Here is a 23,695-nt window from a genome sequence, read left to right as displayed (position 1 = left end):
AATGACACACTTTTTTTTTACTGTAGATGAAGACATCCAGGAAACAAGTTTCCTTTAGCTCCAAAATTTGAGGTTGCGGACTCCGCCTTACACGGACAGGTAATGATTGGTGCCTCTTCGATAATCTTCGTCTCGGTTGGCCGCTGATGATCCTTAAATTGGACTTTCAGATCCTTTGTTTGGCATAAGTCTCAGGTGTGTTATGTGTGGTCCCATGATTAACTACCCATAGATAATCCGACAGTTTTCTGTCTTTTTTAGTTCACCAATCGGTCGATATCAAGTCTGAAATTGTCCCCGTGGTCAAAATGCTGCCCCTATAAGGCATTTACATATTTTTGCCATCGTTTGACATGGAAAGTATATATACAGGGAAGTATAAAAATACTGGCATTTTGGCCGATTGTTCGAGCACAGAGCCACTGGTGGTTACAAATAGGAAATCTAACTCGTACTCGTTAAATGACGCTCTTTGACCAATATTCACTGGTGGTTACATATAGGAAATCCTCGAGCAAGCGATGGGTTGCCAAGGACAGTCTTTCTTGGGAAACGTTGTCAATACACATTGGTTACTTAAACGACTGAAAAGAGTGTTAACAGTGAAAAGTTTTCATGGTGACGCCATTCTTTTATGAGGGCGGGTTAATGGGTGGTAACAAGATATAAAATATTTGTATTTCCATGAAACCAGGGGACCTACTGCTTTTGGTCCTTTCCGAAGAACATGGATGCCTAGTGAATTGGAATGGTTTTGAATCTTTGTTACTATGGTTACCGGATGGCACGATCAGGGGTGCAGAATCATGACGTCACCATAGTCAAGTGAGTGTGACACGATTATAGGAGATAATCTATATCTTAGGTCAACCCCCTCCCCCATAACAATAGAGCCGCTGCTCGAAATATACGTCTGATCTGCACTCCATTCTTTTCAAGTCCTTGCCCTTCTAGTACAAAGATTAAGATAGACTTCCTTCAGTTGCACAAATGTATTTTTATGACAGAATACCAACCATAAAAAAGTTTCAGTTATTAGTTGAACTGGAGGTGATGCCTGTATGACAAGTTATACCTCGGTAACATTTGCTGTACGACGAGTCGAAAAACCCGTTTTATTCATTTTCAAACCACCTATATGCGGCCGGTGCAAAAATGTTAAAACGGCTGTTTTCTTTTCAAGTCCTTGCCCTTCTAGTACAAAGATTAAGATAGATTTCCTTCAGTTGCACAAATGTATTTTTATGACAGAATACCAACCATAAAAAAGTTTCAGTTATTAGTTGAACTGGAGGTGATGCCTGTATGACAAGTTATACCTCGGTCACATTTGCTGTACGACGAGTCGAAAAAACCCGTTTTATTCATTTTCAAACCACCTATGTGCAAAAATGTTAAAACGGCTGTTTTCGATTACGTCGTAGAGCAAATGTGACCGATATATTATCCACCAATACTTTACGAAATTGGACCTTTGTAGGTCCATGCTCAAACCTAACGCTTTCAACCCCGTCCGAAACTCGATCTTACCCTGAGATTTAAAAAAAAAGCATTGTTTTCCCATACCGGGAGTCGAACCCGGGCCACGGCGGTGAAAACGCCGGATCCTAACCGCTAGACCATATGGGAGTTCACATATGCATTTTGTGATTTTATGTTTATTGTACCCAGACGAGATCTCCTTGATTATACCGTTGATTCCTTGAAACGCATGAATTCGTTACCATAATGAGAGCAATCACCACGTTCTCCGACACGCTTCCCCGGGTTGTATAATGTCTCGAAAGCCCAAACTACCCTAAAAACTGTGAAAATCCGAATAAGGAAACCATCAATATTCATTTTCAAGTGAAAGTGTGTTCGCTTCGGGATACTGAAGGTTATATCAGCATGAAAACAATTATTATTTCTCTACAAACAAATTTGCCTTACTAAATAAAGAACACCAATGAACAATGAAAATTTTACAAAATATACAGAGTAATTGTTGAACGTAAGCATAGATATTGTTTAGTTCAGGAAAATATTCTTTCAGAATGGTTGACAATGACAAAAGTATAAAGAGCAATCGGTTGGGGAAAATGTTTGTTGGTTTACGAAGAATATGAATATTCGTTGTTGACGAAAATATAACCATGGATTTCTTTACAAACATATACATATGAAATGGTTGACGAAATTACAAATATGAATTGGTTAAAGAAAATATGGATACAGGTTGGTTGACGAAAATATTAATATAGGTCTGTCGGCGAAAATGTAAATGCAAGTTTGTTGACAAAATAAAAGAATATATTGGCTGACGAAAATATAAATTTTGGACTGGTTGACGAAAATATAAATATGGATCCGTTGACAAAAACAGAAATATGGGTCGATTGACGAAAATATGTTTTTCATTGGTTGACGAAAATACAAATATAGGCCGGTTGACGATAATATAAAATGATTTCCTTGCTATTCCATTTCTATTTCTCTTATGAATTTTCACACCATTTTTATAAGCAAAAATACCAGTTATTAGTTAAATTGCAGCTGAATGTCTATATGACAATGTTGAAGGAAATTTCTTAAACCAAACATGTTCATCTCCCGTCCAAAAACCCTAATAATGAATTGAAAACAAAAATAGAAAAGTAGAAAAGATTTGTGTTCCCACACCGGGAATCGAACCCGGGCCACGGCGGTGAGAGCGCCGGATCCTAACCACTAGACCATATGGGATTTCACGTACTTACGCTGTGAGTTATTTGACCAAGAGTATTTGACATTGATTGGTTGACGAAAAATATGAATTGGTTAAAGAAAATATGAATATAGATTGGTTGACGAATATGTAAATCTTAATTGGTTGACGAAAATATAAAGTTTAATTGGTTTACAAAAATACTAATATGGATCAGTTAACGAAAATGTAAATGCGAGTTGGTTGACAAAAATATGAAAATTCATTGGTTGACGAAAATATGAATATACATTGGTGGAGAAAAATACGAATATGACTTTAGTGACTAAAATATTAATATGAACACAGTTATACCTCGCTCCCATTTGCTCTATGGCGGCCGTACGGCGAGTCGAAAAACCTCGTTTTATTCATTTTCAAATCACCTTTATGTGGCTGTACAAAAAAAGGCTGTTTCGACTTGCCGTACGGCCGCCGTAAAGCAAATGTAACCGAGGTATTATCCACAATTTTTTTTTGGTAAATTGGACCTTTGTAGGTCCATGCTCAAACCTAACGCTTTCACCCCCCCCCCCCGCCCGAAACTCGATCTTACCCTGAGATTTAAAAAAAAAGCATTGTTTTCCCATACCGGGAGTCGAACCCGGGCCACGGCGGTGAAAACGCCGGATCCTAACCGCTAGACCATATGGGAGTTCACATATGCATTTTGTGATTTTATGTTTATTGTACCCAGACGAGATCTCCTTGATTATACCGTTGATTCCTTGAAACGCATGAATTCGTTACCATAATGAGAGCAATCACCACGTTCTCCGACACGCTTCCCCGGGTTGTATAATGTCTCGAAAGCCCAAACTACCCTAAAAACTGTGAAAATCCGAATAAGGAAACCATCAATATTCATTTTCAAGTGAAAGTGTGTTCGCTTCGGGATACTGAAGGTTATATCAGCATGAAAACAATTATTATTTCTCTACAAACAAATTTGCCTTACTAAATAAAGAACACCAATGAACAATGAAAATTTTACAAAATATACAGAGTAATTGTTGAACGTAAGCATAGATATTGTTTAGTTCAGGAAAATATTCTTTCAGAATGGTTGACAATGACAAAAGTATAAAGAGCAATCGGTTGGGGAAAATGTTTGTTGGTTTACGAAGAATATGAATATTCGTTGTTGACGAAAATATAACCATGGATTTCTTTACAAACATATACATATGAAATGGTTGACGAAATTACAAATATGAATTGGTTAAAGAAAATATGGATACAGGTTGGTTGACGAAAATATTAATATAGGTCAGTCGGCGAAAATGTAAATGCAAGTTTGTTGACAAAATAAAAGAATATATTGGCTGCCGAAAATATAAATTTTTGGATTGGTTGACGAAAATATAAATATGGATCCGTTGACAAAAACAGAAATATGGGTCGATTGACGAAAATATGTTTTTCATTGGTTGACGAAAATACAAATATAGGCCGGTTGACGATAATATAAAATGATTCCCTTGCTATTCCATTTCTATTTCTCTTATGAATTTTTCACACCAGATTTATAAGCAAAAATGACAGCTATAACCAAACATGTTCATATCCCGTCCAAAAACCCAAATAATGAATTGAAAACAAAAATAGAAAAGATTTGTGTTCCCACACCGGGAATCGAACCCGGGCCACGGCGGTGAGAGACCATATAGGATTTCACGTATTTATGCTGTGAGTTGACCATCATATTGACATTGATTGGTTGACGAAAAATATGGATTGGTTAAAGACTTAAAGTAAATATGAATATAGATTGGTTGACGAAAATGTAAATTTTGATAGGTTGACGAAATTACTAGTGTGGATCAGCAAACCAAAATGTTAAATTTATGTGGTTGACGAAAACTCTAATATAGAGCAGTTGACGAAAATGTAAATGCAAGTTGGTTGACCAAATATGAAAATTTATTGGTTGACAATAAATAAATTTTAATTTGTTGACGAAAATATGAATATTAATTGGTTGACGAAAATACCAATATGAATTAGTTGATGAAAATATCAATATCGATTAGTTGAAGAAAATACTGGTATTAATTGAATGACTAAAGTATATACTAGTATATGAACATATAATACGTTAACCCCCAACCCCCCCCCCCTCCCTGTCCCGAATCTGAACAACACTCAATCTTACCGTATAAAAATATAAATTGGTTAAAGTAAATATGAATATAGATTGGTTGGCGAAAATGTAAATTTTGATAGATTGACGAAATTACTAGTGTGGATCAGCAAACGAAAATGTTAAATTCAATTAGTTGACAAAAACTCTAATAAAGATCAGTTGACGAAAATGTAAATGCAAGTTGGTTGACAAAAATATGAAAATTCATTGGTTGTCGAAAATATAAATATAGATTAGTTGGGGAAAATAAGAATATGAATTAAGTGACTAAAATATGAATATGAGCACAAAATGCATGTTCCCACACCGGGAATCGAACCCGGGCCACGGCGGTGAGAGCGCCGGATCCTAACCACTAGACCATATGGGATTTCACGTACTTATGCTATGAGTTGACCAAGATATTGACATTGATTGGTTGACGAAAAATATGAATTGGTTAAAGAAAATATGAATATAGATTGGTTGACGAAAATGTAATTTTGATAGGTTGACGAAAATACTAATATGGATCAGTTGACGAAAATGTAAATTTTAATTGGTTGACAAACACACTAATATGGATCAGTTAACGAAAGTGTAAATGCGAGTTGGTTGACAAAAATATGAAAATTCATTGGTTGACGAAAATATAAATATAGATTGGTTGAGGAAAATAAGAATATGAATTAAGTGACTAAAATATGAATATGAGCACAAAATGCATGTTCCCACACCGGGAATCGAACCCGGGCCACGGCGGTGAGAGCGCCGGATCCTAACCACTAGACCATATGGGATTTCACGTATTTATGCTGTGAGTTGGCCATGATATTGACATTGATTGGTTGACGAAAAATATGAATTGGTCAAAGTAAATATGAATATAGATTGGTTGACGAAAATGTAAATTTTGATAGGTTGACGAAATTACTAGGGTGGATCAGCAAACGAAAATGTTAAATTTAATTAGTTGACAAAAACTCTAATGAAGATCAGTTGACGAAAATGTAAATGCAAGTTGGTTGACAAAAATATGAAAATTCATTGGTTGACGAAAATATAAATATAGATTTTTTGGGGAAAATAAGAATATGAATTAAGTGACTAAAATATGAATATGAGCACAAAATGCATGTTCCCACACCGGGAATCGAACCCGGGCCACGGCGGTGAGAGCGCCGGATCCTAACCACTAGACCATATGGGATTTCACGTACTTATGCTATGAGTTGACCAAGATATTGACATTGATTGGTTGACGAAAAATATGAATTGGTTAAAGAAAATATGAATATAGATTGGTTGACGAAAATGTAATTTTGATAGGTTGACGAAAATACTAATATGGATCAGTTGACGAAAATGTAAATTTTAATTGGTTGACAAACACACTAATATGGATCAGTTAACGAAAGTGTAAATGCGAGTTGGTTGACAAAAATATGAAAATTCATTGGTTGACGAAAATATAAATATAGATTGGTTGAGGAAAATAAGAATATGAATTAAGTGACTAAAATATGAATATGAGCACAAAATGCATGTTCCCACACCGGGAATCGAACCCGGGCCACGGCGGTGAGAGCGCCGGATCCTAACCACTAGACCATATGGGATTTCACGTATTTATGCTGTGAGTTGACCATGATATTGACATTGATTGGTTGACGAAAAATATGAATTGGTTAAAGTAAATATGAATATAGATTGGTTGACGAAAATGTAAATTTTGATAGATTGACGAATTTACTAGTGTGGATCAGCAAACGAAAATGTTAAATTTAATTAGTTGACAAAAACTCTAATGAAGATCAGTTGACGAAAATGTAAATGCAAGTTGGTTGACAAAAATATGAAAATTCATTGGTTGACGAAAATATAAATATAGATTTTTTGGGGAAAATAAGAATATGAATTAAGTGACTAAAATATGAATATGAGCACAAAATGCATGTTCCCACACCGGGAATCGAACCCGGGCCACGGCGGTGAGAGCGCCGGATCCTAACCACTAGACCATATGGGATTTCACGTACTTATGCTATGAGTTGACCAAGATATTGACATTAATTGGTTGACGAAAAATATGCATTGGTTAAAGAAAATATGAATATAGATTGGTTGACGAAAATGTAATTTTGATAGGTTGACGAAAATACTAATATGGATCAGTTGACGAAAATGTAAATTTTAATTGGTTGACAAACACACTAATATGGATCAGTTAACGAAAGTGTAAATGCGAGTTGGTTGACAAAAATATGAAAATTCATTGGTTGACGAAAATATAAATATAGATTGGTTGAGGAAAATAAGAATATGAATTAAGTGACTAAAATATGAATATGAGCACAAAATGCATGTTCCCACACCGGGAATCGAACCCGGGCCACGGCGGTGAGAGCGCCGGATCCTAACCACTAGACCATATGGGATTTCACGTACTTATGCTATGAGTTGACCAAGATATTGACATTAATTGGTTGACGAAAAATATGAATTGGTTAAAGAAAATATGAATATAGATTGGTTGACGAAAATGTAATTTTGATAGGTTGACGAAAATACTAATATGGATCAGTTGACGAAAATGTAAATTTTAATTGGTTGACAAAAACACTAATATGGATCAGTTAACGAAAGTGTAAATGCGAGTTGGTTGACAAAAATATGAAAATTCATTGGTTGACGAAAATATAAATATAGATTGGTTGAGGAAAATAAGAATATGAATTAAGTGACTAAAATATGAATATGAGCACAAAATGCATGTTCCCACACCGTGAATCGAACTCGGGCCACGGCGGTGAGAGCGCCGGATCCTAACCACTAGACCATTTGGGATTTCACGTATTTATGCTGTGAGTTGACCATGATATTGACATTCATTGGTTGACGAAAAATATGAATTGGTCAAAGTAAATATGAATATAGATTGGTTGACGAAAATGTAAATTTTGATAGGTTGACGAAATTACTAGGGTGGATCAGCAAACGAAAATGTTAAATTTAATTAGTTGACAAAAACTCTAATATACATCAGTTGACGAAAATGTAAATGCGAGTTGGTTGACAAAATATGAAAATTTATTGGTTGACAAAAAAATAAATTTTCATTTGTTGATGAAAATATGAATATTGATTGGTTGACGAAAATACTAATATTAATTGAATGACTAAAGTATATATATGAACACATTTTGCGTTAATCCCCCCCTCCCTGTCCCGAATCTGAACAACACTTAATCTTACCCTAGGACCAAAAAACAAATTTGAAAAAATATTGGGTTCCCACACCGGGAATCGAACCCAGGCCACGGCGGTGAGAGCGCCGGATCCTAACCACTAGACCATATGGGATTTCACGTATTTACGCTGTGAGTTGACCAAGAGTATTGACATTGATTGATTGACGAAAAATATGAATTGGTTAAAGAAAATATGAATATAGATTGGTTGACGAAAATGTAATTTTGATAGGTTGACGAAAATACTAATACGGATCAGCTAACGAAAATGTAAATTTCAATTGGTTGACAAACACACTAATATGGATCAGTTAACCAAAGTGTAAATGCGAGTTGGTTGACAAAAATATGAAAATTCATTGGTTGACGAAAATATAAATATAGATTGGTTGAGGAAAATAAGAATATGAATTAAGTGACTAAAATATGAATATGAGCACAAAATGCATGTTCCCACACCGGGAATCGAACCCGGGCCACGGCGGTGAGAGCGCCGGATCCTAACCACTAGACCATATGGGATTTCACGTACTTATGCTATGAGTTGACCAAGATATTGACATTAATTGGTTGACGAAAAATATGCATTGGTTAAAGAAAATATGAATATAGATTGGTTGACGAAAATGTAATTTTGATAGGTTGACGAAAATACTAATATGGATCAGTTGACGAAAATGTAAATTTTAATTGGTTGGCAAAAACACTAATATGGATCAGTTAACGAAAGTGTAAATGCGGGTTGGTTGACAAAATATGAAAATTCATTGGTTGACGAAAATATAAATATAGATTGGTTGACGAAAATAGAAATGTGGGTCGATTGACGAGAATAGATTTTTCATTGGTTGACGAAAATACAAATATAGGCCGGGTGACGATAATATAACATTATTTCCTTGCTTTCCCTTTTTTCTATTTCTCTGATAAATTTCACAACAGATTTATAAGTAAATATATTAGTTATTAGTTGAATTGAAGGTGAATGTCTATATGATTTTTTAATGATCAACGTTGATCAAAATTGCTCAAACCCAACACGTTCATCTCCTGTCCAAAAACCCAAAAAATGACTTGAGACAAAAATAGAAAAGCTTTGTGTTCCCACACCGGAAATCGAACCCGGGCCATGGCGGTGAGAGCGCCGGATCCTAACCACTTGACCATATGGGATTTCAAGAACTTACGCTGTGAGTTGACCAAAATATTGACATTGATTGGTTGTCCAAAATATGAATGTGGATTGCTTGACGAAAATACCAATATGGATCAGTTGACTAAAATGTAGAAGGTATAGATTGCTTGACGAAAATGTAATTTTTTAAATGTTTGACGAATATACTAATATAGATCAGTTGGCAAAATTGTAAATTTTCATTTGTTGACGAAAATGTGAATATTGATTGGTGGACGAAAATAAGAATATGAATTTGTTGACGAAAATATTAATAAAGATTGGTTGAGGAAAAAAATATGAATAGAGTGACTAAAATATGAACAACAATTACCCCCCCCCCCCCCTCGTACCAAACCTAAATAGTACTGAACCCTGGGACGACAAAAACAAACTGAAAACAATTCTGTTCCCACACCGGGAACCGAACCGGGGACACGGCGGTGAGAGCGCCGGATCCTAACCACTAGACCATGTGGGATTTCACGAGCTCATGCTGCGAGTTCATCAAGATACTAACATTGATTGGTTGTCTAAAATATGAATGTAAATTGCTTTACGAAAATATAAATATGAAATGGATGACGTAAAATATAAATATGGATTGTTGAAGCAAATAAGAATTTAGATTCGTTGACCAATATGTATATTTGAACCGGTTGAGGAAAATGTAAATGCGAGTTGGTTGACAAATATATGAACATTTGTTGACGAAAACTTAAATTTTAAATCGGTTGACAAAAATGTTTATTCAATTTGTTCACAAAATTACAAATATAGGTTGGTTGACAAAAATATCAAATAATTTATTTGCTATTCCATTTCTCTTATTTCTTTAATCGGTTTTCACACCAGAATTATAAGCTTGAATATCAGTTATTAGTTGAATTGAAGGTGACCGTCTGTATGATTTGGTAATGACCAATGTTGAGCGAAATTGCTCGTCCTTACCCTGGCACAAACATCGAAGAGAATTGTGTTCACACACCGGGAATCGAACCCGGACCACGGCGGTGAGAGCACTGGAACCTATCCACTACACCACATGGGATTTCGCGTATACACATGTGAGTATAATATCAAAAGTATAATGTAGATTTCTTAGACATTCTTACGGAGGCATGATCTAGCGGAAACACAAGCAACCATTAATTGCTTGACAATACATTGACTGGCTTGCGAAAGTATCAAGATATTTTTGTTTATTAATTTGTTCTCAAAATATGAACATGGATTGTTGTACGGAAATATAAACATGGGACTGTTGACGAATTATACATATATGGATCTGATGACGGAAATATATTTTAATGAGTTAGTTGCCGAAAATATAAATATTGATTGTTGACGATATGTATGATTAATAATAATAATAATAACGTTTTATTTACCCAGGGTAGCCACTTCAGTTAGCAAACTGCTCTACCCCTATATATATTATTTATTGGTTGACAAAAATATGGATATGGATTCGCAGTATTTATTTTGAGACGTGAATATTAGAGAGGCGCGTCGAAGAATGTGATTGCTAGTGACGATATCCACCAGATCTCACCTCCAAACGAGTTCCAAAGAACTATATCAGAAGGGTACACTGACATATGTACTCGTGAAATCCCATATGGTCTAGTGGTTAGGATCCGGCGCTCTCACCGCCGTGGCCCGGGTTCGATTCCCGGTGTGGGAACATTTTTTTTCTGTCTCAGGGTAACACTGAGTGTCATTTTCCTTTTGGACGGGGAATAGACCCTTTTTTGTTTTAACAATTTCGCTCGAATCTGGTCGTTTGCTAATTTAAATTCACCTCCAAATTAACTTGTAACGATATTTAAGCTTATATTTATTCTGCGAAATTTGATTTGAAATTTGAGTAATAAGATAAATGAAAGAGCAATGAATTAAATAAGAGAGCAGTGATCTTACACATTGGGTTATATTCGAGCAGCGGCTCTATTGTTAAGGGGGTGATGTATGTAATTGAGTTACACCCACTTTAATACTTTATACCCCTTATTCATGTTGTCAGCCTGTAGCCATGTGAATACGGATTCCAAATCCATGTCGATAAGTATATATATATATGTTAAGGCATTTATCTTGATATACCGCGTCTTCCGGATAGGACTGAAACTAATCGGTAATCCGTCCTTTGATCTCCTACAAATACATGTATTTTAGACTTTATCAAGCAAGCGATATTCATAATTTCTTTAATCAATTACATTTTTCCTATTTCATAAGCACCCTATCAATGCAAATATTTCCCTGTATTCTTTAACATTGAATATTAATATTTCGTCAACATTTATATTAATTTCGTCATTCATAAATCGTCATAATTTCGTCAAATCAAGCAATGTTTTCATTTTCGTCAACCAATTAATAGTCAGATTATTTTTTATCAACCAATCAGTGTTTATATTTTCGTAAACAATACAATCTTCATATTTTAGTCAATTAACCAATGTTTCCATTTTGGCAACCAAACCATATTCATGTTTTCGTCTACCATGTCTACCAATCTATATTCATATTTTCGTCTACCAAATCATATTTTCATGTATATTTTCGTCAACCGACCAATATTTACATTTTCGTCAACCAATCCATTTTTATATTTTCGTCAACCAATCCATATTTATATTTTTGTCAACCAACCCATTCTCGTATTTTCGCCAAGCGATCAGTATTTATATTATCATCAACCAATCATTTTTTCCATTTTCGTCAACCCATATTTAAATTTTCGTCGACCAATCATATTCATATTTTCGTCTACTCATATGCATACAAATTTGTTGACGAAAATACACATATTGATTCGTTAATGAAATTATAAATACTGTTTGGTGAACAAAAATGTAACAATTTGTTGACAAAATGTGAATATGGTTTGGTTGCCGGAAATTGGAACATTAATTCATTGACGAAAATGTGAATAGTGATTGGCTGGCGGAAATATAAATATGGATGCCAATATTGGTTCATGAAAGTATAATATCGATTGTTTGACAATATTAATACATTAACATTAATTGGTTGGGGCGGAAATATGGATACATGCCCTTGGTGAGATATAAAGATTGATTGGTTGACGAACATATGAATATTCATCTGTTGAAAAAGAAATCATTATGGATTAACCGACGAAAATCCGAATAATGTTTGCCTTGAAAAATGTGACATGGTTGATGAACATTGATCGGTTGATGAGAGATGCCTAACTTGGAATGAAACGTAATTGGAGAGGCGAATATGGAGCTTCGAGAAACATCAAAGCATTACTTGCAGGTCTTTCGCATCCGTCAATAAGGTCCTTGAGAGTTGCGCCCTCGCTATTGAACTCCGCGGTGTATTTTAAATGAAGAGTACGGGTGACGGTAATACCCAACGCGACAACACCGAACAATACACCGTACAAGTCGGCAAACACTTCTCAATCGATACAACGCTATATATCGAATTAGAACCCCCTATAGAATTGGCATAATTATATGGGCTTGTAAACTTTAAAACAGGCTCAGTAACTGGGAAGCGTGGGTAATAAATGTAATAAGTTCCCTCGATAGAAGAAAAACATTTGCGTTGATGGAGTAGGGATTAGAGCGATCAAAGATCTATCTTGTATTGATCTCTCTTTATGTTATTGGGTGCATTTTGTACCTTTTATTTTGTTATTTGTTTTCGGCATATGAGATACTTGTCGAAAATTGTATCATGAGTGGGCTTTTGGAAAAGTGGAGTTATACATTTCTATTGCATTTTGCCTGAATGGGGTTTTAGGCCAAAAACTTTACAGTCTTATCTGTTATCGGGCATGACGAATCATGAAAAACGCAGTGATTTTATAATTTCACGTTTGGATCAAAGCGAAATGAATTTGAGAATGTTTCATTCTTTATTTCTGCATTACGCCAAATCAATAAAGAATGATTTATAACCAAGCTATGTTATTTCACATTACATAGTATTAGAATAATTGGACCTTTATTTCGAAACACGTATTAGTTACGTACCACTTGCAACTGGAAGATGCATAATGATTTATGTTGTATGATGTTTAAATTTTAATGCAATTAGAAATATTTCATCCCATCCCTTTTTCATATTTTCATCGTTGTAATTTTGCAAGGATCCATTGAACAATCTAATCTATACCATTGACATGTCAGTCTTCTATCGGTCTCTTTTGAATATGTATTTTTAATCATCAGGATCTGTTATGTTTGAGGTGGTATTTTATGCTTACTTTTGTTTTTTATTGAGGTACTCCAACTTTATTAATTCAACAAGTTACAAACAATCACATCAAAATCCTCGATTTCGATGAATTCATAAACGAGACATATATCACAACAAGCAAGAGATAAGCTTTGTTGGATAGTTTTGGCGCGAAAAAGTTTCCAAAAAAACTTCTTCGGGAGTTCACCAAAAGGTCGAGTCGCCGGTGATCGCATTCCTACTGCATTCCGTTGGAAGAAAAAGCCCTTCCTTATGAATCAGACGACAAAACACTCCCATCCTTGTGATCGTTTGCGATATCGATCGATGACCATCCGCTATATGGTCAGGGTCCTTTCAGGGTTGTCCAGCCCAAGGTAATTAGTCCAGGTCCCGCCCAGGTCGTACTCTATGACGTGGCTTTGTGTGGACATAAGATACATTCTGCAATTGGGAAAGCAATTACGGGATGTATGAAGAGTGTAGATACCGCTCCCATTGTAACGATAAGCCGTGGCGATATAGCCGATGAAATTGATTCTTGTACGCTCAGTGCGGGGCACGCATTGACGCGCCGATAAAAGGCAGCCCCATTTAGAAGGAATTACCTGGGCGTTTGTCGTCTTTTGTGGATACCGAAAGAAGAAGGATGTGTCGAAGTGGGAAATAGTTACACTTAAATAATGCTGGGGCTTTTGAAAGGTTTGAATTCATCTGACCATTGTGTAGGGTTTTCTTCTTTTTTTAAAAAAAAATCAGCTTTTGTGTGTTGTCTGGTCTCAGTCGCTTTTGTCCAACACGAATGACTATAATGGCCGAAGTGACAATAGAGCGGCCAACAATTAACAAAGCATATGTGGAAATATCAAATCGGCTCACGTGACGATGGATGAAATTCCTCGCATGCTTGCCCATAGAAACATCTCAAAGAAAGAGGATTTCGTTTAATGTACCTCAGATATCGAATGTAAGAAAAGAGTTGAGTTATGCAGGCATGCATCGATTTTTCAAAAGACTTCCCCTATTTTAAGAGGTCAGCGACTGATTAAGAGCATTTTAAGCTATTAACAATTACACACCCAGTAATGCTGACGTCACGGCATAATTAGTCTGGGAAAATTGCGTAGAAGAATGGAAACGTTCAATAATTCCCCTCCCATATCAGACTGGAAAATCCATGTTAATTTGTGAGACTAAGCGAACACAATTCCAATCGGCTCTTCGGTAATTACAAAATGAATTTTCTTAAAGTGCCTTTCCTTTTCGACCTTTATTCATACTAACTCCAATCGTCACCAATTGACCCCAGTGTCCGATTTCTTTCGAACCATAATAATAAACAGGGCCCTGGGAAAGTTTTCTTTTTTTGCTGGGGATGCTGAAGTATAATTGACAAGAAAAAAGGGGGGTCGCTACAAAATGAAGATAGCTTTGGTCTAAAAATAATTGACAAGCCCCCAACCCCCCCCCCCAAAAAAAAAGGTTTGAACACTAATTCTTGGTCATTTTCCATACATTTCTCCAATTTGGCACACCTACCAGAATTCCAGGGAGTGCAGGAAAATGATGCACGCAGCACCCCTGTGAAAATCTTGGGGGGGGGGCCTTCAGCACCCCCAACACCCCCACCCACCCACCCACCCACTTCCCAGACCATGAATATAAAGGCATGTTAGAGAAGTCTTCCCAGTTCAATAATTGGTTACAATAGTTCAGTAAAATTAACACCTTCAGACTTCGGATGTTAATTTTCAATCTTTAGGCCTACAAGTTCTCAGAATTCAGGAAAAAAACATCTTTGCACTTAATATGATATTACTAAGCATGATCCGTGAGAGTGAACATTGGGGGACGTATTTCATATTTATACTTTTGTGGTGATTTTTTTAAAGATTTCGACAAATATCTCAATTTTCTGCAATCAGCTTTGTTTCATACATTCGCTCAGAAAAAGAGCGAAAACACAAACAGCGTATTACAGTGGAATATTCTAAAATGTATGACCATGCCACTTTTTTGTTTAACCAGGTCTACTGAAAGATCATTGCTTAAAGGAAAAGCCTTTAAACCAAATTTATGATTCCTATGCATAAATTAGCATAATTTGATAAATTCAGTAACTGTATAGAATGAAATCCTCCAGGCAAGACAAAGCAAAAAATAAAAATAAAAATGAAAATATATATATATACTATGCCCCTCTCCATGCAATGTCTTGGGATGTTTATTGCAATAAATTGATATTTGAAAGGTGTTTGGCGCATTTCTTGATTTCTTTTTGTTCACGTTATTAAAGTTACATTAGTATGGGGACATCATGTGTCTCTTAACCACACACGACGTAGCACGCTTCAGTATTTGTCGAAATTCTCGCCTTAAGCATTCCATTTTTCAACTTATCAAGCTTTATTGACCAACGCGTACCATTCAAATACAATTCATGTTTGAATGTACATTACTCGATCGTGGAATGTTATGTTACGTAACATTATTACCATCCTCATAGTAAAGCACATTCCTTCTGCTCTTAAGCTAATCGATATTCCTGAGAATTCGTAAGAACAAAAATGGAAGAAATGTCATTGATGAAGAGGTTTGGGAATTGATTATAGAATCAGATAACTTCTTAAAGCCCCTTCCGAAATTATCTTCTTTTTTTTCCTTTTTGTATAATATATACAAATGTTTCAATAAGATTTAACGTGCGGTATGGGATAAAAATGGTTGAGTAACTTATTTAAGTGACTTGGAGGGAAGGAGTATAAAGAAATAAAAATAAATCAAATAAAGAGATAAATGGATTAAACATCAGTTTGGTCGTATAGCCGAGATGCACTAACACTGGCAGGGTATATGGGTTCGATGCTCCGTACAGAGTCGAATCACATAAAGCTGATAAAGAATGAATAAATAACCATTGATATGAATATTGTTTCCGCCAACTTCCAAGGGAGGGAGCGAAAGATTGAAGCAAGGAAGAAAGGAAGAAAGGAAGGAAGAAAGAAAGAAAGAAAGAAAGAAAGAAAGAAAGAAAGAAAGAAAGAAAGAAAGAAAGAAAGAAAGAAAGGAAGGAAGGAAGGAAGGAAGGAAGGAAGGAAGGAAGGAAGGAAGGAAGGAAGGAAGGAAGGAAGGAAGGAAGGAAGGAAGGAAGGAAGGAAGGAAGGAAGGAAGGAAGGAAGGAAGGAAGGAAGGAAGGAAGGAAGGAAGGAAGGAAGGAAGGAAGGAAGGAAGGAAGGAAGGAAGGAAGGAAGGAAGCAAGCAAGCAAGCAAGCAAGCAAGCAAGCAAGCAAGCAAGCAAGCAAGCAAGCAAGCAAGCAAGCAAGCAAGCAAGCAAGCAAGCAAGCAAGCAAGCAAGCAAGCAAGCAAGCAAGCAAGCAAGCAAGCAAGCAAGCAAGCAAGCAAGCAAGCAAGCAAGAAAAGAAAGAAAGAAAGAAAGAAAGAAAGAAAGAAAGAAAGAAAGAAAGAAAGAAAGAAAGAAAGAAAGAAAGAAAGAAAGAAAAAAGAAAGAAAGAAAGAAAGAAAGAAAGAGCGAAATTCACTCCTTTACGATTGTCTAACATTCTTTTTAGAGAAAGAAATAAGTGGGAAGGGAGAGAGGAGTAGTACAGCAAGATACACCGATCTATCATGAGGAACTATTTTTTTCCATTGGTTAATTATGTTTTGGTATATTTTTTGTGTTTTTATTTTTAAAAATCATAATATGAAATTACAATATTTGCAAATAATTATGGAAATGTTAGTCAAGATTTAATTTGACATATCAGTTTCAATTATGGGGAGGGGGCATGGGGGTAATCTCCCGAAAATAAAATGTTCACCAGTTGGATGAAATTGTATGGGTGTGTGTGGGGGGGTCGTCGGCCAATTCACCCCCCCCCCCCCACCCCCTCTCTCTCTTTCTTCCCGTCTCCGGCATCCTGTATTGATCATTGCTACTCATTGCATTTCCATGCACATACTACCCCCCAGTACTTATGCGATATGTCAACAATGTAACACGAGTTGATTACGTAACCGTAACATTACACGCTCTTCCAAGGTAACATGAGTGATGACACAATCAAAACATTCCGTGTAAATTCAATCAATCTAATTGCTTCCTCGAAGGATCAGTGATGCTCGGACAAGGCCACCCGCGATGCCCCGCCCATCTCGCCATATTTGGGGGCGTGACGTAACATAATTGAGAACGTTCTGAATGTGACAGCGATCACAACATCCGTGTAATCGCATTGTACATTAATATTGAGGCAAGGACGCTCCGCCCACTTTGGTCGTATTTGGTTCTCTGACATGAGTGTTAATACATAACAAGTCATGTGTGTGTGTACGTATCCCACGTTTTGTATTCTGACTGTTTATTGATTTTCAGCTACACGAATGTCCATTAGTAAAATGGGCATTATTTGCCTATATTTGGCTTTACTTGGAAACGTCCATACCCACAGGATCAGACCAGCTTATCAACGTGGTCACATTTTCCTCCTAAATGCATGGTCGATGTATATAAACTGTGGATTGTGACGTCAGAAAGAAAGCAAATTCTGAGACAGGTATAAAGAGAATGTTTAACTGATTTAGAATTACTCTAAAAATCTTGAATAAAAAAGTAGAATGAAAAGAATAGCAAACTAGTCGTTATTTGCTCATTTTATTCACTTGTTTGTTCATTTTTTATTATTCATTGAATTTTATCAATATTGTTCAATTTATATATTTTTTTCAAGTGATTGATTATTTTAATTTCTTGATAATATTCGATGATCATTATTCACATCATTTTCTAAACCTCTAGTTTACAAAAATAACATTAAAGTTCAAACTTGTAAGTCGTTTTGTTTTGAAGTTTTATATAATTTTTATCACTCAGATAAAAATGAAAAAACTGAAAAAAAGACCTGCAAGTCATTCGTTTTGACGGATATGATTTAAATTCTGATATTTAGGGATGAGATTTATTTTAAAAAATAGGATACCCAACTGTTTTTTCTTAATTTGTGAGTTTCTTTTTGGTATACAACCACTTCTCAAGGAAGGTATTATCAAGGGATTTGGCGGACATTTTTAAATACACCATGTAGCTTCCTGGTAGGCCTATATGTAATGGATAAATTTCAATACAGGAAAAGGTGGTCTTTTCGCCCTTATTTACGTAAATAGAACTATACCGATGGGTAGCTACAGATAATTGCTCTTAAAATTCAAAATATTGGTTAAAGTAATGCAACGATCTTTAACATTTACTAAATCTATATATAAATAGGTATGAATTACTTATATGATATCGCAGAAATCGTTAGCCTATGTGCCTACATGTCAAATAGGTAGGCCTATAAGTTTGTAAATTTTGGTGAATATATAAATACAATCAGTTTATGCAGATGAGAAGAAAGTCATCCCCTTTCCACAGTCATTCTTCGGTTAATATTATATATTCCGCCTGGTGAAGATTTTAAAATGGAAAATCCTGACAAATGGCAAATCCAATAGATAATTATCATGGGTCATTGTATTTTTTTCCTGATTATTTAACACCCAGGAGAAGCAGCTCGTGCAATCCAGTTCGATACAGCATTATTGTTTATCATTTGCCCCTATCATGCCTATTGCGATTGCAGAATTATGCAGATTCATGCATGCAGTGCATGCTGGCTACTGGTCTATATCACCAAGAATTATATCAACAAAATGGCGAATAAAAAAGAGAATACACTATGCATGATGTGCATTTTGAAATTTATTTCTAATTGTATTGTTTTAATTATTTTAAATTCATTAAATATTGTAAGATGGAAAAAAAATATCAGCAAACGTAGAAGGAGCACCCATGACCCCTAACTAACCTCTAACAATACAAACGTATACTTGTCGACAGACCAGTAGAATACGGTGTCTGTACTTATCAATGCAAGTATCAACTCTTTTATTAAAGAAAATCTCAAAAATGCTGATATAGGCAAGAAAGATCACATCGAACACAAACTAAAGAAAGAAGACGTCAGACTGTTAAGAGGCTTAAACCAAACAACTCTCATCAAATTGATATAAATGACTTAAAGGGGAATCCAGCCTTGGCCATAAAATGTTATGTTGGGAAGGAGAAAATTAAATTAAACAGAATGGTGAAAGTTTGAAAGAAATCGGACAAGCAATGAGAAAGTTATAGCTGCTTTAAAATTGAGATCACTAATACTATGTAGATTTCAAATTGGCAACTGTGTAAGTAAATTATGACAAGGGGCAAGGACAACTTTCCCATAGGCCATGTACTTTATAATCAGGGATTTGTGGTTTTCTTCTAAGTACCCATTCCCCTGGGGCAGTAATCTAAATATAGCCCAGGTAGTATATTGTAGTATGTCCTCATGAAAGAAAAATATAATTTGAAATAAAAATTTTGGGAAAAATGACAGTTTAGCCATAATATGTATTGGAGTACATGGAAGAGTAGTCCTTGCCTTACATCACTATGACATCCCATATGCGGCCAATTTGAAGTCTCCATGGGTATAGTGATTACCAATATTTACAACTTTTAAAAATTCATAACTTTCTTGTTGTTTGTCCAATATTGTTCAAACTTTCACCTATCAACTTGTCTGATTTTTCTTTTTCTTATGAAAACAAGTTTTTATTTGGGTTGGATTCCCTCAATTCCAAATCAGTTAAAGGCGTGCGTTCATCATGTTCATACACTTTTCGGAAGCATGCACCGTTACTTTGGAAGTTTTACAATAGCGAATTCCAATTAGAAATGTCGACATTGTTGTCGTTTTCAAATGAATAAAATCGCTTTAAAACTGTTACGGATTAAGAGGATAGACAAATAATGATTGACCTGATGGGTAAACTTGTTTTACTTCATTTTCCTTTCTCTTTTGATAAACTCTATAAAGTTTTAAATTAAGTGCAAAATAATGTAAATAATTATAGCTAAGAATAATTTTGCGTTGTCGTTCAACTTTACTTTATTTTCTTTAATGATGAAATATGAAAAATATTGGGTAAAATTTTAACCAGCACGAGGGTAATTATGTGTCCAACCAGTTTTGGGCAGTATTTCACCCAATGCGGGAAGAATATTGTCCAGTAAGTTTAAAAATTAAGCAGCAATAACTTTCGAATAGGCAAAATTTTCATCACATTGGATAAATAAAAATGCCCCAAAGAAATGCCCAATGTCGGTTGGACACATAATTTCCCACATGGAACATTTTTTTTGGAATGCAGACATATAGCATCCCCCTTCCCCACATCCTTTCCCGACAATTCAACGTGAACTCCCGGCTTTCTTCAAGTTCTTATCCATGTCCTTGTCTGAACTAAGCGCTCGATTTCAATCCGAAATCAAAACCGACGGTGTCTTTAATTCGACAAACCGAAAAAATAAATTTGTAAATAATTGCATGGCAAATAAAAGATGATAGAGGAAGATGACTCGAAATTACAGTTCCCCTGTAATCTTTTGATTCTCCAGAACGGAAAAAAGCAGATAAACATTTAAATACTTTAACGATCTCAATTTAGGGCTCTTTCTAAAAATGAGGATCAGTGCATTGTAGTTGAATGCAGGCCCCCTCCGCGTCTTTCAGTATTTATATGGCTTTATCACTATTGATTAGTTGGGGGAAATTATTAAAGCCTTACTAAAGGGGTACTCTAGGTCGAAAAATTATGATTTGCACAGATACAAAACACCGAAATTTCATCTAAATCGGACAAGGAATGACAAAGTTCATATTTTTAAATATTGTTTTATTTCTGTGAAACGGTTCTTTGCATGTTTTCGTGAATACGCAATGAGAAAGCTGGTGTCACATTCTCACTTCTTTTTCTATCATGTTGGATTATATTTATTCGAATTTCATCCACCAGGAATAAAAACATTCATTGTAAAAAATGAGCTAATTTAGCACTCACAGTGCTTGTATAGTGACTGCACTACGAATGCTGATTTTCTAGTTCAAATTTGAACTAGAAAATTAGCACTTAAGTGCTAAATTAGCACTTCATTGTTTACAGTGTTGATTGACATCTATTTTTTCATTTGTAATGTAATCATTGCTGTAACTTATTTCGTTACAAGGAAGACATGTCATGCTCACATTAGAAATATGAAATTATTATGATTTCATGTATTGACATAATGAAAAAAAGGGGAAATTTGGACATGCATGGGACATCAGCCTATTTAATGAGTATTCATGATGCCGTGTACTGTCTTCGCCAAATATTGCTATAGCAATCAATAACAAAGTAATCGAATTCAAAGTTTATAAACTTTAAATTCGATAACTTTGTTATTTATTTCCCACTTTGATGAATTTTTCAGCGTTTTCTTCAGTGAATATTACTCTATATATTTAAATAATCATATTCAACCCGGGGTACCGCTTTAAGTTTTGGTAAATCTAAACCTTATTTGTTTGTTGGTTCGATTGTTTTAATATATGTCTGCATTGAAATTGTACAAACTCTTGAATTACAAATAAAATACGTGAAAATAGTTTTAAGAATAATAACTTCTCATTTCAAACGAAACGATTTAACAAGAGACAATATCAAAATGTTATAGAAAAGTAATTTTAAAATGGTTGGGTGAATCAAACGATATGAATTCTTATATTCATACGAAAAATTTACAAGTCAATAAAGGGTCTTCGACTCTTTGATAAGTATTTTTTCCTTTGAATATAAGCCACCTTTACAGCATGAAAATTTAGGAAATTTTCATGAAAAGACCACTGCGTTTAACTTTTTTTAAATTCAAGATGAAGATACTAGAAGTTGTTCACAATGTCATGTCTGCCATAAATGTTCTGCAATTATTATTCCCACACTTTCCTTCATTTATGGTAGAAATATTTAAAGGCCGAGTCCAACCCCCCACCCCCCCCAAAAAAAAAAAATTGATTTGAATCAACATGTAAATGAGAGGATCGATACTATCATGGAAACTAGTAACTCTATGATAGTATTCCTTATACTCCCTTTTGTTTTTATTGTTTGTATTGTAAAATATTACAATTTTTGCAGCTATGACAATAATGACGAACTTGACTGAACCATAAAGTGTTTAAACATTAATGGTAATCCCACATGTTCAAGGAGGTATACAATGAGGGGAAAATTAGAATATTGAATATTTCAGATTAAACACAACTTTAAGGAATAGTGAGTGAGTGATGTATCAATCCCCTCATTTGCATACAGACCAGGATGTGCTTATAATTTTTTGTGATATTAAGAAAAACAATTATAATGTCATAACTTTCTTATGTTACATCAGATTTTGATGAAATTTTCAGTGTTATGCTTGTTAGATTTTCTCATTTTATTCAAATCAACATTCGGTTGGGGTGGACTTTAATTTGTCCCAAAGCTTTCTAAGCATCCCAATATGAAACCGGTGCTAAAATTGACCCAACAAGAAAACGAAAGTAAGAACGACATGTCCTTGTTATTGAAGTCAAACACAAAGGCCTGGTTATACAGAGAAATTATAAGTACAAATCATGAAAAATGGTTGAATTACTTAGAACGTATGATTGTCTTTTTCATTAAAAAAAACTTCCGACGGATTCTCTTTTCAATTTCAATAGACGTGTTGCTGAGCCATATACAACAACTTTTCAAAAGAGGCACAAACAGCGCATCGGAACTATATTTGATTTTCATTCTTGAATTCAATCTTCTTCTTTTTTTTATTTGATTGTGTACGCGTGGGTGTTCTATTTGAAATCGAACAGTCGAGGGCAAAGCTTTGTTCCACATTCAAAGAAAAGCGGAAATATTCATATTACCCTGCGCTGGAGTTTATTTGCTAGTTTCATCTTATTTTCTAGTTATATAAACTTCTTACTGCAAACAAAGCAAAAGTTTTCATTTCGGAGAATTACGAAGACTGTGTGGGACCAAATGGTGATCATTACCATTGTAGCTGTGTCTGTGATTGTATTTTTATTTTTCATCGCAAAAATCGGATTCATGGTAACTTGAATTTTACTTACGCTCAGTCACATCGGTGAAGTTGACCCAGACTGATTAAAGTTATTACATTGTTACCAATGGGACACCATCGGTCGGTTTCGAAAGTGTGACTGTCCCAGAAGTTTGCACATCAGCTGACATTGTAAAGAGATTAATCCGCCCTGTTTAATCCCAAATGAAATTCATCAAGGGTTATCCTCGAGGGA

General features: G+C 35.1%; 12 non-coding genes across 12 annotated transcripts; 1 reads left to right on the top strand and 11 right to left on the bottom strand.

The window, feature by feature from the left end:
* Window positions 1–1,557: 1,557 nt before the first annotated feature.
* TRNAE-UUC lies at window positions 1,558–1,629 on the bottom strand. Its single transcript has one exon. It is a non-coding gene; the product is annotated as a tRNA-Glu (tRNA).
* A 1,023-nt stretch (window positions 1,630–2,652) lies between these two features.
* Window positions 2,653–2,724, bottom strand: TRNAE-CUC. The gene has a single exon. It is a non-coding gene; the product is annotated as a tRNA-Glu (tRNA).
* A 584-nt stretch (window positions 2,725–3,308) lies between these two features.
* On the bottom strand, window positions 3,309–3,380 carry TRNAE-UUC. The gene has a single exon. It is a non-coding gene; the product is annotated as a tRNA-Glu (tRNA).
* Window positions 3,381–5,169: 1,789 nt separating this feature from the next.
* On the bottom strand, window positions 5,170–5,241 carry TRNAE-CUC. Its single transcript has one exon. It is a non-coding gene; the product is annotated as a tRNA-Glu (tRNA).
* Window positions 5,242–5,578: 337 nt separating this feature from the next.
* On the bottom strand, window positions 5,579–5,650 carry TRNAE-CUC. The gene has a single exon. It is a non-coding gene; the product is annotated as a tRNA-Glu (tRNA).
* Window positions 5,651–5,988: 338 nt separating this feature from the next.
* Window positions 5,989–6,060, bottom strand: TRNAE-CUC. Its single transcript has one exon. It is a non-coding gene; the product is annotated as a tRNA-Glu (tRNA).
* A 337-nt stretch (window positions 6,061–6,397) lies between these two features.
* TRNAE-CUC lies at window positions 6,398–6,469 on the bottom strand. The gene has a single exon. It is a non-coding gene; the product is annotated as a tRNA-Glu (tRNA).
* A 338-nt stretch (window positions 6,470–6,807) lies between these two features.
* On the bottom strand, window positions 6,808–6,879 carry TRNAE-CUC. Its single transcript has one exon. It is a non-coding gene; the product is annotated as a tRNA-Glu (tRNA).
* Window positions 6,880–7,216: 337 nt separating this feature from the next.
* Window positions 7,217–7,288, bottom strand: TRNAE-CUC. Its single transcript has one exon. It is a non-coding gene; the product is annotated as a tRNA-Glu (tRNA).
* Window positions 7,289–8,141: 853 nt separating this feature from the next.
* On the bottom strand, window positions 8,142–8,213 carry TRNAE-CUC. Its single transcript has one exon. It is a non-coding gene; the product is annotated as a tRNA-Glu (tRNA).
* A 338-nt stretch (window positions 8,214–8,551) lies between these two features.
* TRNAE-CUC lies at window positions 8,552–8,623 on the bottom strand. The gene has a single exon. It is a non-coding gene; the product is annotated as a tRNA-Glu (tRNA).
* A 2,267-nt stretch (window positions 8,624–10,890) lies between these two features.
* On the top strand, window positions 10,891–10,962 carry TRNAE-CUC. The gene has a single exon. It is a non-coding gene; the product is annotated as a tRNA-Glu (tRNA).
* The last annotated feature ends 12,733 nt before the right edge of the window (window positions 10,963–23,695 follow it).

The sequence above is a fragment of the Lytechinus variegatus genome, chromosome 17, assembly GCF_018143015.1.
Source record: "Lytechinus variegatus isolate NC3 chromosome 17, Lvar_3.0, whole genome shotgun sequence".
NCBI lineage: Eukaryota > Metazoa > Echinodermata > Echinoidea > Temnopleuroida > Toxopneustidae > Lytechinus > Lytechinus variegatus.
Note: the sequence above shows the minus strand (reverse complement) of the source record. Positions and strands in the feature narration are given on the sequence as shown.